Source organism: Schistocerca piceifrons, chromosome 2 (assembly GCF_021461385.2).
Source record: "Schistocerca piceifrons isolate TAMUIC-IGC-003096 chromosome 2, iqSchPice1.1, whole genome shotgun sequence".
NCBI classification, from domain to species: Eukaryota; Metazoa; Arthropoda; class Insecta; order Orthoptera; family Acrididae; genus Schistocerca; species Schistocerca piceifrons.
The window spans coordinates 66,363,209-66,381,276 of NC_060139.1; the positions used below are offsets into that span (position 1 = coordinate 66,363,209).

An 18,068-nucleotide genomic window follows, 5' to 3' on the forward strand; every position below is an offset into this window, starting at 1 on the left:
TGTTTTGGCTAACTAATCCTTTAATGTATAAAATGTATTGCATAACACGTACATTTAGCTGCGTTTTTAAATAAGTGTATTTCTGCAATTTCTTTAATCTCTTTTGGTAATTAATTGTACCGTTCTATTCCTTGGTAAAAATTACTCATTTGAGTTTTATGTTTATCGTTTCTTGGAAAATGTAAGTTGAGTCTAGCTCTTGTTCCATGGTCATTCCTAGAAGTTTTTCATTTGTTACACAGTCTATAAAGGTGCCATTTGCATTTAATTTATCATTGTAATTTTCCCTCTTCAAACTGAAATTCATGGCATTAGTTTTCTTTATGTTCAATGTCACTTTACTGCTTATTGATGAATGAGAGATTCTTTTGCTTTTTCTGGAAGGATTTCTCTTGTTTTCTCAGTGACTATAATATAGCTGTCATCAGAGAAGAGAATTTTTTCACCATGAGTAATACTATCGGGAAAGTCATTGATGTATATCAAGAATAGTATTGGCCCTAATATGCTACCTTTCGGAACCCCTATATTAATGTATTTTGGTTCTGATGAGTGTTTTACTAAATGTTTCGATCTATTTGAAGTATGCGTCATCTCTGTGTACCTTATCCGCTAGGTATGATCGAAACCAGTCATTAGCTACCCCTCTTATTCCTAATTCTTCTAATTTATTTAATAGAATCTTATGGTCGACTGCATCAAAGGCCTTAGACAGAGCCAAAAATATGCCTGTGGCACGGTCATCTTTGTCAAGAGCATCACGTACAACTTTTGTGAATTCTACTATGGCTGACTCCGTATTTTGACCACTTCAAAACCGAACTGTGATTTGCTTAAAAGATTGTATTTTTTCAGGTAATTCATTAAGCTGTCTTTCATAATTACTTCTGTTTCTCCCCTTGAGAAAATACGATACATAAACCAATGGTGCGTAAAAACAGGGGTGAAAGGAACTTTCGTATGATGAGTCACTGCCCCGTAACATAGCTCCATATAACTTGGTTCATGCATGGAAAGAAATGCTACAGTACCGTACTCTAGGCAACTGAAAGAAATACACAATGTGACGAAAGGAAATGACACTTGTATTAATAACAGAATAACGAAAGGAAATGACACTTCTATTAATAACAGAATAATTAAGCTGAAGTTACTGCGATTGATGATTGTCCCTTGAGAACTACCCATGGTTCGTAATGGAATGTGTGATCACCACGGATGGCAGTGCACGCTTTGCAACGTTTTCTCATACTGGCTACAAGGTTGGTAAGGAATTCTCGGGGTAGGGTGTCCCATTCCACCGATAGCGCGGTTAACAACTGCTGGTGATGGCTGATGCATACTGACATTCTGCAATACGTCCCCCTAACGCACCCCGCACTGGCTCGAAGGGATTTACGTCTTGAGAACAGGCAGCCCATAAATTAGCCGCATGTGGTCTCGTTCCAAGGGCTCCTCCACTTGCGCTGATCGTTGCCGTCGCACGTTATGGTCCATAAAATGAAGTCAGGTCGCAATCTGCTCCTTAAGAAGACGACGTGTTTAATGTCGTGTTATCTTACTAGAGATATGCGAAGGCAAGGTTGGTATCCTTCGATGGAACCACATGGAAACGTAATCGCTGCCAGAAACAACGACGAATGAGAGACGCTGAGTAGACACTCGCATAAGAATTCCCATACACTACCGCATCAGCTCGCTTACTTCAGCTGAGCGAAGCACCGCTCAGCCCAGTCAGGAACCATCGCCGAAGATGACAGTATCGTCTATCTACCGAGCCAGCAATGGAAAGTTGTAGCATACAGAAATCACCTTAAATGTTTTTAGTACAGAGTTCACACTCTGTGAGAAGCGTTCTGTAGAGAAGTGTTCTGTATCAACTGATACGTTAATGTTCAGTGACAGTAATAAATACTCATACCATTCCTACAGACATTGATTGTTACAAAGTTGAATATTTCGTTATGTTCCTGTTGTGATAAAGCGATGTGCTATTTTAGGTTTAGTTGTATCATATAGGTCTCTGCGGGAGTATAGCTGAGTACCCACCACTGTACTGACGAGCATGATTTCGCCTGATACAACAGGGAAAGAGTACCGTGTCACAATAACTGCAACCGTGGAATATACCGCGTTCAAATATTTGGAGGTCATCAGATCAAAACACAGGGATCGCCATTGTTCCTGGGCCCATAACGTACCCTTATACCGTGAGATGTCAGAGCACAAAGTTTACACAATTTGGAAACAAGTGGCGGAAACACCACTTGCCTGCCCCTCTCCCCCCCCCCTTCCGCTCAGTTAACTGACGACTTCGAAAGGCATAAAACCAACAGTTTTAAATATGGCTATTTCGCAGCAATCGTATACTAGTTCCAAAATAGTAATCACACAGCCAACCGGTTGCAAATAACTGTTTCGTACACTGACCTAGGTTTCGACTCTTTTAAGGATGTCTTCATCAGCACGAAATTCTGAGAAACCGTAAAATTACATTGCGAGAAGCAATGGTCAAAGTTAAGAGAAGATATGCTCAAATACAAAAGTAAAATAAAACCCGTTCCAGCTTTTGACTATTGCTTCTCAAATTGTAATTTTACGGTTTCTCAGAATTTCATTCTCATGAAGATATCCTTAGACGTGTCGAAACCTAGGTCAGTGGACCAAATAGTTATCTGGAAACAGTTGGCTGTGTGACTCCTATGTTGCGTCTTACAAGTCATGAAATCAGTGGATTGGGATCCGCGCGGGATTAGCCGAGCGGTCTAGGGCGCTGTAGTCATGGACAGTGCGGCTGGTCCCGGCGGAGATTCGAGTCCTCCCTCGGGCATGGGTGTGTGTGTTTGTCCGTAGATTCGGTAGTGTGTAAGCTTAGGGACTGATGACCTTAGCATTTAAGTCCCATAAGATTTCACACATTTGAGTGGATCGGGAAGGCGGATAACGCTAGGAAACACAGTGACCGAGCAAGCAATCACCGTTGATATTTTCGGTACAAACACTTGTCTGATTTCAACCTGAGCCTAGTGAGAACTGTACCCTAAAAACCTAATGAGGTCCATATAGCGGAGGGAAGTAAATCAGCGCAGTGTGGCGCGGATAACAAGTACCGTCTTGGAGAGAACACTCCCGTGAGCTTTACAGGCGGTGCTCGGCGGGCGTCGTTAATTTTAAACTCGCCGGTAAATCACTGCACAATGGGACGGCAGATAAGAAGAGCGCCTCACAGCCTCAAGACGTAATTAGACTGTCAGGGCGCGGCCCACCTGTTCGCCACTGGGCGGTATCTCCTCGCACGCAACCCACTCGCGGCTCAGCTGATGCAGCGAAGATCTACCGCGGCGGTCAGCCGCTCAGAACCCACGTGCTCGCATCTGACGGGAGGGTATAAATAAGGGAGTTCACTGGTAGTAAGCGTGGCCTCCAAAGAAGTGAATTATTCCCTTCTGTGTTGCCCAAGTCCTGATACAACGAGCAAATTTCGGCCTCGGCGCCAATTAAGTGCTCACGCTTTCGCAGCGCTTTCAGTGCTGTTGCAGTCTTTGGAAAACGTGTTGAACAAGTCATTTCACTACCTGTAACGAAACCGCTTATACTTTCGAAGTTCCTCTGCAGTTCTAAAGAGAATTTTGAAACAATAATTACCTAATTTTATCCAAGTATTAAAGAATAAAACAGTCTGCTTCCAGTAGTGCGGAGAGTCTACAATCTGAACGTAGTTCATCTGCTTGCATTCTCTATTGTGAATTTGAATTATTGTCCAAATGTAAACCTCATTTTAAACATTTACACTACCTTTATTTCCTCTAATATACTTAGAACTAGAATTCTACATTGGCCAATCTGATCAGTGAAATCTTAAAGCTAACGTCAGTGAAGAAAGTCTGTAGAACCTTGTATTTAACTGAGGTAATAGTAATGGACCTAATATGAAGTGCGCTACTAACCTTAAGCATGCACGACCAATGAAATAAAATTAGTTTAGTCAATTGCCACCCAACTACTTGATTAGTGTTGCGTTAATGTCTTACATATCTGACCGTGCTTCATCTGCTTGCATTCTCTCACGTAAATCTGGATTATTGCCTAACTACAACCATCATTTTTAACATTTACACTAGTTTTATTTCCTCTAATATTCTAATTCTTCATTAATCATTCGGTATGTCTTTTACAGTTCTAACATTGTTTCTTTATTTATCAGATTTTGTGGAAGCATGCGTATTAAAACTACCAGGTCTTGGAAAGTGTCAGACAATTTACAGAATGCCGATTACAAAATTTATAAACAAAGGAATTAAAAAATTAGTAAAAGATGAGAAAATTGATAGAGTACGCTAGTAAGTAACACAATCCACAGAAAATATCTCGGCTGCTGTGACTAATATCTTTGTGAAACAGGAGTGTGCAGCAAGGAAACCTTTCAACTTGTATGTGAATACTTATGGTTTGTCACTGATTTTTTCCCGTCCTGCTGGATACCTATCGAAAATAAAACCTGTTGAATAGTACTCACACTTGTGTGCAGTGATTAAGGAAGTGTTTTGCAAGTGAATTTTTCCGCTTAATATTTACTGAATGAATGACACTGTTTCTTTTGAATGAGTCACTATAGTCAGCAAGAAATCCCACTACGGAATACAGGCACAGGGATGTTCAAATCTGAATATCCCAGACATCTGAAAAGCGGTCTGTATTAAAACTGCGAACTGTTGCAGGAGACCAGTCTGACCGCCTTTCGCTAGATTAAGAGTATTCCGTTGAGTCCCACAGTAGCGACAACACTTTCAAGAAAGTTTTCCCTCTGTCCTCAGAATTGGAACCACTAAAACTAGCTTTTACGAGACTTCCTTGTCAGGAACTGTATGCATTGCTTCCTGACTGCAGTGAACCATTAATCTATTCTCTGAAAGCCTTGCGCCCAACTACTTCATTTCCTTTATATTTCAGGCATTGTATCAGCATGGGGGTGATTTGAAATCTTCTGGACTCCGAAGAAACTTTCAAACGCCAAGATCGATAGTTGAACATTTATTAGATTTAGAGAAACAGTTTCTGCTAAGCTATGTTGCCATCTTCTGATCTTATGATTTATGACATTATATCAACAATTTCATCAGTACTGTAGGTGGTGTTACACCACTCATATTAATGTCAATGTCGTGACATTCGCTAGAAATCGGCATGTCATGTACTATATACAAAAATGATGCGCCGACTACGAGTGTTCACACACATCTACAGCTGGCAACCACTCCTTCATTTCTATTACGTTCCATGTCATTCGCAGGAACACTTGTATCAACTGAAAAAAGTACCTGTTATGTTTATTTACAGATCGTTTAAATATACAAAGAAAAGCAAGATACCCCCAACAGAATCCTGTGTTAGCCACCACTTTATTTGTGACCCCAGTCAGATTGCTGCCACTGGGGAAAACATTCCGATCTGATCACATGATGTTCCAACTTAGAAAAGAGCCTTCTACTTTCTATTTACCAGATATGAAGTAAGCCTTGGTTAATATTTCACCCTAATCTCATAATTTTCCAGCTTACGCTAACATTATATGGTCTGAAAAATCGATGCTTCTGTTAAACTGAGGAAAGTACCTATCGTTCCTAACATATAGTTAGGATGCTAATGCTACATAAAAAATAAATTATAATTTCTGTCCATACTCCTTTCTGAAACCACACTGCGAGCTCAGTTTAAGTGGTTGGAGGTGGAGGATGTTTGCTAAGTTAAGTAGATATAGGGAAGCCCCCATGTTTATCTGACATAGTTCAATCAATGCCCTCCAAAATAACGATCAAGGAATTCGTTATTTACGAAATTAAACAAGAATCACTGTTAATTCAATTTATTACGTTAAAATGTATGATGAATTATTAGAGAGACATTGTAAATCTTACGCTAATGCATTGGCCAGACTGGACAACGGATGTGCAACATTTTTCTCCTATTTCGTTGCAGATTTTATATCTAATGTATTTTCCCATGAGAATCTGGAGACATAAGAAGCCAGTATTATTATTATTGTTATCATTATTATTAATATTATTGTTATTATTATTATTACATACTGATAATGTTGTACGATATTGTAGTGAACGCTAAATGCATTACGATTTTTATTAAGTACTGGCATGTACTACAAAACATTTTACTCTTGAAGGATGTCTTTTAAGATGCAATAGGGAACCTGAAGACCAAAATCTTTCCATGCAAAATAAATACGTAAATATGAAATAAATATGTAAATAAACTTCCTCTTTCAACTATACGAGAATATTAAGCCTACTAGTCCCAACGTATTTTCCATAATGTGTACTGCCAGTGGGGGTTTTGGGGGCGGGAGCGAGGTGGTACATTATGCTTACAACAAAATAAAATATTTTAACTATTAAGTTTCGTTAATTATCTTTAACTTTTATTAACAAAACAGTTTTAAATCGCCACTGATATGTAAGTATGGTTCAGAACCTGAAAACAGCTTTTAAAACGATCTTAGCTATACCAATGCACTTTCCATAACCAAAGGGCCATACTTTATGACCACCGTAAAAAATTTAAAATTTATTTGCAACATACTCCTCAAAGAGTTATTGATGTGTGAGAACGGTGAAAATGAATACGACATTTATTTTGAAAAGTGTTATCCCCTAAAATGACTTAAATTTTTTAGTTAAATTTGACTGAAAAATTAAAAACATCTGCGAAATGTGGTAGAAGAAATTGTTAAAACCAACAACAATTTTTCCAAATTTTAAAATATAAGACGCAAGACTAGATGACAACACTCTGAAAAGGTGGAGATAATGTACCCCCTCTGTCTTGATATTACTTAGGCTAATATAAAATCAAACCTTAAAATCTGTACGAATAGCAAACAGAGTTAACAAACTGTCAGGTCATTCCTAACAAGGGGAATCAAGTATGCATCGATCCTGTGGCGACGACTGCATTCCTGGACGGCACGGAGCTCCGTAGCAGGTGATGCGGCAACCCGCCGAGCGCATTGGTTCACCGGGCGGGCTTCGCTTCCCCATCCCCTTTGAGCGCACCGACCCGGCACGGGCGCGCATTGAGCCTTCATGTATGACCGCACACCATTCACGATTCATTTCGCGCTCATTGTGGTCATTATCGGGCAATGAGAATTTGCGGGGTACGGATGCCACCATTGTTGCCGAACAAAGGGGCCGTCCGCCTACAGACCCCACCCTGGGCAGCCGTCACTGCGAGCCGTCACGGGCGACCGGTTAAAAATGTTCCTGACGTTCTTTGTCTCCCCCCCCCCCCTGCCCTGCTCCACCTGCTCTCTGCCCAATTCCTTCCCCTTTGCTTTCTTCCTGGCCGACGTTCGGCCTGGCCTAGACACTGCCGGTACTCCACCACAATGTGATGCAATTAAAATCGTAGTGAAAACGTCCAGACAAAGGGACCGGTGGAAAGTGGAATATACATCACATTCAGTAACATCCTTGTGTTGTCACTGGGTATCACGTAAATTTCTTTTTATTCTTAGACGTGCCTTCGACCTCTTTGACAAGACAGATGAAATAATTACGATGAACGTCCACAGAAGAATGTCTAAACCGGTTATGCATCTACATCAATACGTATACTGCGCAAAGTCACTGTGCATTGCATGGACGAGTGTGCATCGTAGCAATATTACCTATTTTCTGTAATACCCCATGCGCGTATTGAGTGAGGGAGAAATTTGTGCTATCTAGTACTTCCCTTATTCTTATGATCACAACGCAAGGGGTAGGATGGTGGCAGCATAACGGTCGCACCTCTTCTTCCAATACCCGATCTGTAATACCTAACCGTGTTTCGCGACAATTACGCCGTCTTTCTCCCAAGAAGTCACATTTCGACAAGAATTTTTTGTCTGCCAAATCGAACTGAATTCGTTCTGTGACTTTTATCATGCATTAAAATTCAAAACAGTTTCCAGTCGCTCAGAATTAATAAACACGGGTGTTGTCTGGTTTTGAAGTGATTGTTATGCCATTATTCCCATGAAATAGTGGTCAGTTCAGTTAACAATGATGGAGGCGGATACCGATCACTCATTCTTATCTCCAAAGTAAACTACAAACGCCCAAAAATTTAGAAATCTCGTTACTGTGTGACCAGCGGAGATGCAAAAAATGCGACAGTTCATCCATGTGCTCACAAAATCAGTCCTGGGTGATGTAGGCTGTGTGAACGGGGCCCTGTCGTCTCGAAACACACCATCAGCATCGAGGGCAAACGCTGTACCATGGGATGGTCACACAGTCCTTGGCAGTAATGCTACTTTGCATATTAAGCGTGGGGTCCATGGAATACCACGACATGACTACCCAGAACATCATCAAACTCCCTCCATGTTTCATTGTTGTGACGTAGACTCGTCAAGAAGTTGTAAACAATGTGAAACAAGACATCTGGCTAAATGACTTCCTTCCTCTGCTCCATAAGCCAGTTTTCGTGGCTTCGGCACCACGTTTTATTGTTACTGGATTCTGCATCATTGATGAGTGGTCTTGGAATTGCACCTCGTCCCTGCTGGTCCTGACAGGGTTCGCGAGTGGGACAGGTCTGCAGTCATTTTTGTTGCTGTCGTCTTCTAAATTTTGGTCGTAGTCTACCGTATCTTTCTTCGTTGTCGGCGTTGTCGTTGTTGCCGTGAGGCACCGTTATACTAAGAGGAAAGGCGCGTCGATCTTAGAGCATGAGATGTTGTTGTTGTTGTGGTCTTCAGTCCTGAGACTGGTTTGATGCAGCTCTCCATTCTACTCTATCCTGTGCAAGCTTCTTCATCTCCCAGTACCTACTGCAACCTACATCTTTCTGAATCTGCTTAGTGTATTCATCTCTTGGCCTCCCTCTACGATTTTTACCCTCCATGCTGCCCTCCAATACTAAATTGGTGATCCCTTGATGCCTCAGAACATGTCCTACCAACCGATCCCTTCTTCTGGTCAAGTTGTGCCACAAACTTCTCTTCTCCCCAATCCTATTCAATACTTCCTCATTAGTTATGTGATCTACCCATCTAATCTTCAGCACTCTTCTGTAGCACCACATTTCGAAAGCTTCTAATCTCTTCTTGTCCAAACTATTTATCGTCCATGTTTCACTTCCATACATGGCTACACTCCATACAAATACTTTCAGAAAAGACTTCCTGACAGTCAAATCTATACTCAATGTTAACAAATTTCTCTTCTTCAGAAACGCTTTCCTTGCCATTGCCAGTCTACATCAACAAAAGCAAAACGAGGATAATGGAATGTAGTCGAATTAAGTCGGGTGATGCTGAGGGAATTAGATTAGGAAATGAGACACTTAAAGTAGTAAAGGAGTTTTGCTATTTGGGGAGCAAAATAACTGATGATGGTCGAAGTAGAGCATGAGATATGGTAACCTTAAGTCATTGACAACACACAACGGTCACGGTAGCATCTGATTCCAGAATAGCCGCAGTAGTTAGTATCTACGAACTACCCCCTCTTGACCAGGTCCCCAAAACTTAACTCGTAACGAGATCCCTTCGAAGCAAATTGTCATAACGATCGTCTATAAAGGCTTCGTACAACGAGAAGAAATGTTACAGTTTATGGAATAATAACAGATACGACCAAACTGTCTTGTTTCTTCTGTTTTATTTAACGTAACTTTGTTCACAGTTTTATTTCGCATTCACTGGTCATTCACCGAAACCCTCTGATGAACAGTTTTGATTTCTTGACACCCACAGTCAATGATAATGATACAGTTTTTCTCCTTTTCATAAACTGAAGCCCGCTCTCCTCGATATAATTTAAAAAACCAGTCTCAATAAAGCGTCCCTCGTGAGATGCGAATAGACTTATCCCTGTAGGTGTACTCACTTTAATGACCACACTTCACTACCCACGATTTCGTGTAACTAAATGTCCATTTATTAGTCTGATTGTACACCGTAGCTATTTAAAACACGCCCCTATATTTTTCACAACGCACAATTAGCACTTCTTTACTTGTTTTTTTCTAAGAGGAAACGGAAAAAAAGACATCGTATCATCGGCTTCGTCGATATAATGCAAAACACCTTAATATGCCCAAATTTACCTCTTCTTATAGGATCGGCTACCTTACTCATTAACTTACTACATATTATTTACAATAACACTAAACAGGTAGTAGCCGGCCGCGGTGGTCTAGCGGTTCTGGCGCTGCAGTCCGGAACCGCGGGCCTGCTACGGTCGCAGGTTCGAATCCTGCCTCGGGCATGGGTGTGTGTGATGTCCTTAGGTTAGTTAGGTTTAATTAGTTCTCAGTTCTAGGGGACTTATGACCTAAGATGTTGAGTCCCATAGTGCTCAGAGCCATTTTGAACTAAACAGGTAGACTAAGCACGCGTTTCTCGAGGTGTTTCCATATTTCTCTCCAACCCCTGTACGTGATCGTCCAATTTCATACTGCACAATAGGATGGCCCTTAATACTTGTACGAAGTGATGTGCTCAGTGATATTCTGAAGATGTTCATGACCTATCTTGAAATGAGACTATTCCTTCTTTTTTTTATAAACACTGTCTTAAATTTATTCACTCTTGAAGTTCCCACTGATTGCACCAAGCGGAACTGAAATCTGGTTTCGCAGGACAGAGCGGGTCAGGTTGTGGAAAGGGGCCGAGATCAGTTACTGTTAGTTACAGAAGAACACACAACTTTATTCCTCGAAAACCAATGCACAGCTTTGTCTTTAAAACAACAAGGATCAAGGGCCCAAATAACTTCTAGTGTTTAAATAATTCCATTTGAAACACAAGGATTTAGAGAAACGGCTGAAGGCCTTACTTAAGAAAAATTAAAATATCGTTAAATAATTCCTTTTAAGGCACAAGAATTTAGACAAACGGCTGAATGCCTCACTTAATTAAAATATCTTCTCGCCTAAAGGCGCAAATAATATTTCAGATCAGGAAAGAAAATTCCTTAAAAGGCAAGCATTTACAAATCTAATCTCAGCTAAAAGCCATATTAAGGAAAATTTAAATTAATTCCTCGGCTGAAAGCCCAATAATATTTCAACTTCATAAAAGGCAACCTTCAAAGACAAGCATTTACACAGTACAACAGAAAACCATCTTAAGAAAACTTCAAATGTCTTGACAGCTGAAGACCCAAACAATAATTCAAACTAATTAAAAACAAACCTCAAGATATGCATTTACACAGTATGGCTGAAGGCCATTTTAAGAATTCAAGATAATTAAACAGAAACCTTACAGACATTAGTTTGCACGTTACAGCTGAAAGCCACAGATTTTAAAACAAACGCGGCTGAAGGCCTAAATATAGGGCAAACAAGAATTTGAAATAAAACACAGCTGAAGGCCTCATCTTAAAATTCTTCACGTAAGGTTCAGCTGAAGGTCATATACTGAACATGGAACAGACAAAATTAATACATGGCTTAAGGCCTGGTACAGTACTTGCGACAAAAGAAATTCACAATCACAAACAACTAAACAGTGGTGCTCAGAAGTGTTCGAAGGGTCGGCCTGGGGAGGAAACTCTAACAACGGTTTAGGTGAGACAGGCAGCCAAACGTAACACTAAATAATCGGGTGGCAGCACGACCTAGGGACGGCTGAGGAACCAACCAACAACATAATCAATTCCCTTCCACCAACCAACAGGACAACAACCAAAAATATCAGTGAGGACGAGGATCGCCGAACTACTATGTCTTAATAACTGGCGTCTAAACACAGTCAAGGTACAATAACCACTCAAAGACAAGGGGAGACCAACATCAAGCAGTCGAACTACACGCCGTGCTGGACAGCATCAACATGGCGAGGAAAACACACTGCCGGACTACTACGCTAACGACCAGGGCAGGTAACCAGAATGTTGACGCCCACAAGGCAGAATATACCGCTGGTGCACTTCACCAATAAATTTAATGATTTCGAAGTTAAACACCATACAGGAAGACGGCTGCAAAATTTTACCGGCTCCAGGACAGCACCACGTTGCTGCTTGCGGGAACAGCCCAGTAATCAACAACCAGCAGTCAACGAAAAGATGTCACAGCAGTTGACGTTTCATAACAGGTTCACTGATTCCTCAACTCCAGTACGCGGGTTCGGCGGGCGACGAACCTTGCAACTCTCACAGCTAATGCCACACGACTCTGACCGCGTGTGCACTCCGCCAGCAGCCCCGGCCTGACCTCACGCCATGCAGACTTCCTCGTTGCTCCGTCGCAACCGATCAACTGCCTCGCACACACCACGACGCGGAAATATAGCGGCCACACCAAAGGAGATACAGCAGTGCTAGCATCGATAAACACTGCTGCGGCCACTTACGGAGGCAAGTGAGCAACTCGTTCAGGTAGTAATTGATGGCGCAATAAGACGCCACTCGATGGTGACAAAATGCCAAAAAGAAAAACGGCATCAGCGCGAGCCGACCACGGCTCAGGAATTTTCTTTTCTTTTTTTATGCGTTCCCTTACTGTCTTCCAGTGATGACGCTTCTCTGTAGATAAGAGCACTGAAGTGCAGTGTACCTGAGCCAATCCAATAAATCATTTATTGGTATAGAGAACATTAGAGATACAGTACGCTTCCTTGGAGCGCGCTCAGTGCTCTTACGTATCTGTGGAATGTCAGACCTCCATTATAAAATGTCTCATCAGTCACATACTTGCGAAACTACTCTATGATCATATTGTCGATGGTAATCGTAGACCTTTTTGAAATCTAGGAAGACCACATCTGTCTGTTCGCCTGTATTTATTGTGTGCAAAATGTGTGTGAGCAAAAAGATCTGTGTGTCATACAGGTCACTGGCATCATTCTTGGAGACATGGCAGATTTCCTCGAGGAACATCATAGTGAATGATCTAAAAATATTCTCTAGTATGTTCCAGCAGACAGACGTCCGTGAAATGGAGCTGTAATTTTATACATCCTATTTGCTACAATGTTTTGTAAAAGTTACGTTCTTTCTATGCGAGAGGAGTTCAAAACCATTATGAATGTTGGATGCTGCACCAAACTCCAAAGTGACACAGGTACATGACACTTTCTTTCAACATATCATGTCTCTATAAACAAAGGTCGGAACATTATATCAACTGTTAAATTCCTTGCCGGTAGAAATGCCCTCCTGGAACCCGGAGCCACTCGAGAATCGCCGAGTGAGCATCCTCATCGTGTGAAAACTCCTTGCCTCCAGTTGTTGTTTCGTCGTACTGAAAATACACTGACAAAAAAAATCGCAGCATCAAAAAATTAATTCAGAGTTACAAGATCAATTAGTAGTCGCGAAAACGTTACGGAGATGACAGATAAACTACAGTGGAAGACTCTGCAAGAGAGACGCTCAGTAGCTTGGTACGTGCTTTTGTTGAAGTTTAGAGAACATACCTTCACGGAGGAGTCAAGCAGTAGTTTTGTCCCTCCTACGTATATCTCGCGAAGAGACCATGAGGATAAAATCATAGAGATTAGAGCCCACACAGAGGCATACCAACAATCTTTCTTTCCACGAACAATACGAGACTGGAATAGAAGCGAGTACCGATAGAGGTACTCAAATACCCTCCGCCACACACCGTCTGGTGGCTTATGGGGTATGTATGTAGATGTAATAAAATGTCGCGAATACATTTGTGTAGGGAACATATTTAAGTGAATAATATTCCAAGTTCACAGGTTAATGTAAGCGCAAGATAAGCCAATGCGAATGTGAAGTTCGTGTACATCAATAACCCATTTAACTGACAGAATGTTGAATGCAAGCTTGCAGACGTCCATGCATTGTGTTGTACAGGTGCCGGAAGAGAGTTTGTGAGATGGAGTTCCATGCCTGTTGCACTTAGCCAATACAGGAACGGTTAATGCTATTTGTGTATACCACTGGAGCTGTCATCGGATGATGTCCCATATGTGCTCTGCTGGAGACAATCCGATGATCGAGCAGGCTAAAGCGACATGTCGACATCCTGCAGAGCATGTTCTGTTACAACAGCGGTACATGGAGGAGCCCTAAGCTGCTGGAAAACACTCCATGGCTATACATGAATGGCAGCGTAACAGGTCGAATCACCAGAATGAAGTACAAATTTTCTGACTAAGTGCGTGGGGCAACCACGCAACTGCTCCTGCTGTCCCACGAAATCGTATCTCAGACATTAACTCCGGTTTGGGTGCAGTGTGTCTAGCACACACACTGGTTGATGGCAGGCCTTCAGCTGGCCTCATGCTAAAGAACAGACGGCCGTCACTGACCCTGAGGTGGAAGCAGCTTTCATCAGAAAACACAACAGCCCTCTACCCTGCCATCCATTGGGGTCTCACTTGACACCACTGCTGTCGCAAATGACGGTGGTTTGGAGTCAATGTACGTTACTGTGCGTCTGGCTCGGAGCTGTTTGAAGTAAATGATTTGGAACAGTTCTTTGTGTCATTGTGGTGCAAACTGCTGCTGAAGTTGCTGTTGTAGATGCAGTACGATACGTCACAGCCATATAAAGTACGCGTTGGTGTTCCGTCTCGGAAGTGCCTCGTGGCCGTCCAGCTACTGGTCATCTTGCGACCGTACTTCCTCGTTACTACCGTCGCCAGAAATCATGTACCTTCGCTACACTCTTGCTAAGTGTTTCCGCAGCATCGCAGAAGGAGCATCCAGCTACTCGTAGTCCTATTACTCGCCGTCGTTCTAATTCAGTGAGGTGTTGATAATGTCGTCTTTGCCGCCTTCAATGTATTCTTGACTAACATCAACTCACGACGTTCAGCCTCAAAGGTGGCTGATGTCCACCACCGTTACAGCTTGTATTTAAGCCAAACCTGATGTACATTCTCACAGACAGTTGCCGCTATAATGTCACTGGCACGAAATGTGAACAGACACCATATTTCATGAATGAGATTTCCACTCTGCAGCGGAGTGTGCGCCGATATGAAACTTCCTGGCAGATTAAAACTGTGTACCGACCGAGACTCGAACTCGGGACCTTTGCCTTTCGCGGGCAAGTGCTCTACCAACTGAGCTACCGAAGCACGACTCACGCCCGGTACTCACAGCTTTACTTCTACCAGTACCTCGTCTCATACCTTCCAAACTTTACAGAAGCTCTCCTGCGAACCTCGCAGAACTAGCACTCCTGAAAGAATGGATATTACGGAGACATGGCTAAGCCAAGGATATTTGCTATCGTGATCCACCGACAACGCCTGACAACATGCGTCAGCGCATTGTCAATGCATGTGCGAACATTACGGAAGGCGAACTACTCGCTGTTGAGAGGAATGTCGTTCCACGTATTGCCAAATTCATTGAGGTTGACGGACATAATTTTGAGCATTTATTGCATTAATGTGGTATTTACAGGTAATCACGCTGTAACAGGATGTGTGCTCAGAAATTATAAGTTCACAAAGGTACATGTGGCACATTGGAACAACCGAAATAAAATGCTCAAACGTACCTACGTTATTTATTTTAATTTAAAAAACCTACCTGTTACCAACTGTTCGTCTAGAATTGTGAGCCATGTGTTTGTGACTATTACAGCGCCATCTATCACAAAGCGAAAAAAGTCATCAAACTAAAACATTCATATTTCTTTACGTACTACTCGAACATGTAATAAAAAATAGAGGTTCCTATTTAAGAAAACGCAGTTGATATGCGCTTGATCTATGGCAGCGCCATCTAGCGGGCCAACCATAGCACCATCCGGTTTCCCCCTTCAAGCTAGACAACTTTCGTTCGTTGTAGATTTTTCTTTTGACGCTTATTTCGTGAGATATCTGGCCCGGTCACGATCAATGGACCACCCTGTACTGCCAGAATTTCACGGTAAATCAGTTTGCGATTTAGATGTTTTGCGCATTGCGAATTGTAGTGACTCGCGTACTCCAGTTTCAGAATAAATCTGTACCTACCACTCCATCTCAATCACGCATAGTGATGAGCTTTTCCGCCAAACTGCAGCAGAACTATGTCTGCAGGAAACACGGGACGTATACTCTTTTCTGACGATATGGTCATAGCGTGTGGGACGTCACGTGTAACATTTTATTTCTTTCATTTTATTTCTTTCATTTAACATTTCTTTGCTTTTATTTGTATATGTGGATGGATCGCGGAGTAATGGAAGCCTTTCTGGTGGCGGTTTGTGTGTGAGGTGTGCCAAGTATAATTGTCTTATAGGTTGTTACACGTGTGTGTGTGTGTGTGTGTGTGTGTGTGTGTGTGTGTGTGTGTGCGCGCGAGCTCGTGCGTGTACGAGCGCGCACGCACATTTGCGTACAATAATGTGGTTCAGCTTCGTGTCGTATTTGAAGTGTTGCTGATAATGAGGGATGGGGAAGGATAAAAATAGGCCTTAGTTTGAGGAAGAATGGGCATCTGGATCACAACTTTGGAAGTGAATCATGAACTGTGGGAAAATTTAAAAGGATTGGTGTGTATGCCTTTGAGCCTTCTGTGAACACGGAAGGATAACGAAAATTATGTGGGGTTACATAATAAGAAAAGATCTTCTCGACGAACCAGTTAGTGAAGGGGTTTGTGGGAAACCAGAGCAAATGATTGGATCATACGAAACATATACATGGTACTAGAGGGAGTTGTAGAAGGAAAATAATGTGGGGGAAGGAAGAAACTAGAACAAATAAGTAAAACAACTCTTGATCTTGTATGTAGCCACTAGTCTGAAATTAAGAGATCGGTGCAAGAGAGAAGAACGTGGTGAGTCCCATCAACACATTTGGTTACAGCATGTCGACACTGTAACATATTACACCGAAAAACGCAGGAAGACCCGGTTTTGTATTGTCGCACGATTGTAGAACGACCAGTGGAGGCAGTTACATGCACAAAAATATCTAGCAGTATGCTTACGGAGTTATTTGCAGAAGATAGACCACATAAACTTAGTGGCTGATACGTTTATGTCAGGCTGAGATACGTAAGAAGAACTCTCAGGAACTGTAGCCGACCCTCCTTCAAACAATACTTCAGTATTTTTTTCAGTGTGGGATTGGTAGGAGATGTAAGTGATAGAAACACAGGAGATTCAAAGATGATTATAACACTTCGTAATTCGTTCAGTTGGCAAAATAACGTGACGCAGGTGCTCCGTCATCTCCAGTGATAGACCCTACGGGACAGGTTCTGCATCACGGTCCGGTTTACTGTTAAAATTTATAGGGCGTAAATCCCCTGAAAATCCGAACAAAGTGCAGCCAGAATGCAATGCCCTGCGCTCACTGCTCGATGTGCGTCTGCCAGGCCGTCGGCGATGTTCTTGTGTACTTTTTCCAGAATGTGCCTTGTACGTTACGTAAGGTGATGCGGCTTCTACAGCCATGCGAGAATTTGTTACGAAGATTTAACAGTGGGGGTCACCTCATGAAGCTCATTGAACGAATCCGGTCCTGACTTAATAAATGCATCTTAACGCACTAGAACCGTTCAGCAGCCTGCATCGCATAAAATTTTTCTTTACTTAAGACAACTGGTTTCGACAGACTGTATGTCATCTTCAGGTCGTGAAAAGTTTTTGTTCTAAAACGTATTCTTTTACGTTGAACCTCACGCCGAGTTGTCAAATGGATAAAAATGAGCACATTAAGTTTTACTTTTGACGTACCAAAACGTCATTCACGTCATATGTTTTGCATCTGGAGATTTAACGGAAACATTTTGTGTGCATCTGGCACAAGATGTTTATAGTAACCCATACGAAGATCTGATGATGCCAACACAGTTTTACCGAAACTTTCTATCGCTTGTCCTTATCCCGCGGTTGCGCAGGGTCGGCCGTGGTTAAACGGATTTGGCATTTTAATTTAAGGGGTGGCCGGATGCCCTTCCTGCCACCACCCCATACCCCCCTCCCCCCCCCCCCTGGGACGGAATTAGTGTACCCCAACTGTCTGTGTCTAATGTAATCCATGCAATAGTGCGAATGTTTTCAGATGTCTGCGAGCTGTGTAACTGAGGCGGAACGTGGGGACCATCTCGGTATTCACCTAGCGGATTGTGGAA

General features: G+C 42.2%; 1 non-coding gene across 1 annotated transcript; it reads right to left on the bottom strand.

The window, feature by feature from the left end:
• Window positions 1–14,996: 14,996 nt before the first annotated feature.
• On the bottom strand, window positions 14,997–15,070 carry Trnas-cga. Its single transcript has one exon. It is a non-coding gene; the product is annotated as a tRNA-Ser (tRNA).
• Between the last annotated feature and the right edge of the window lie 2,998 nt (window positions 15,071–18,068).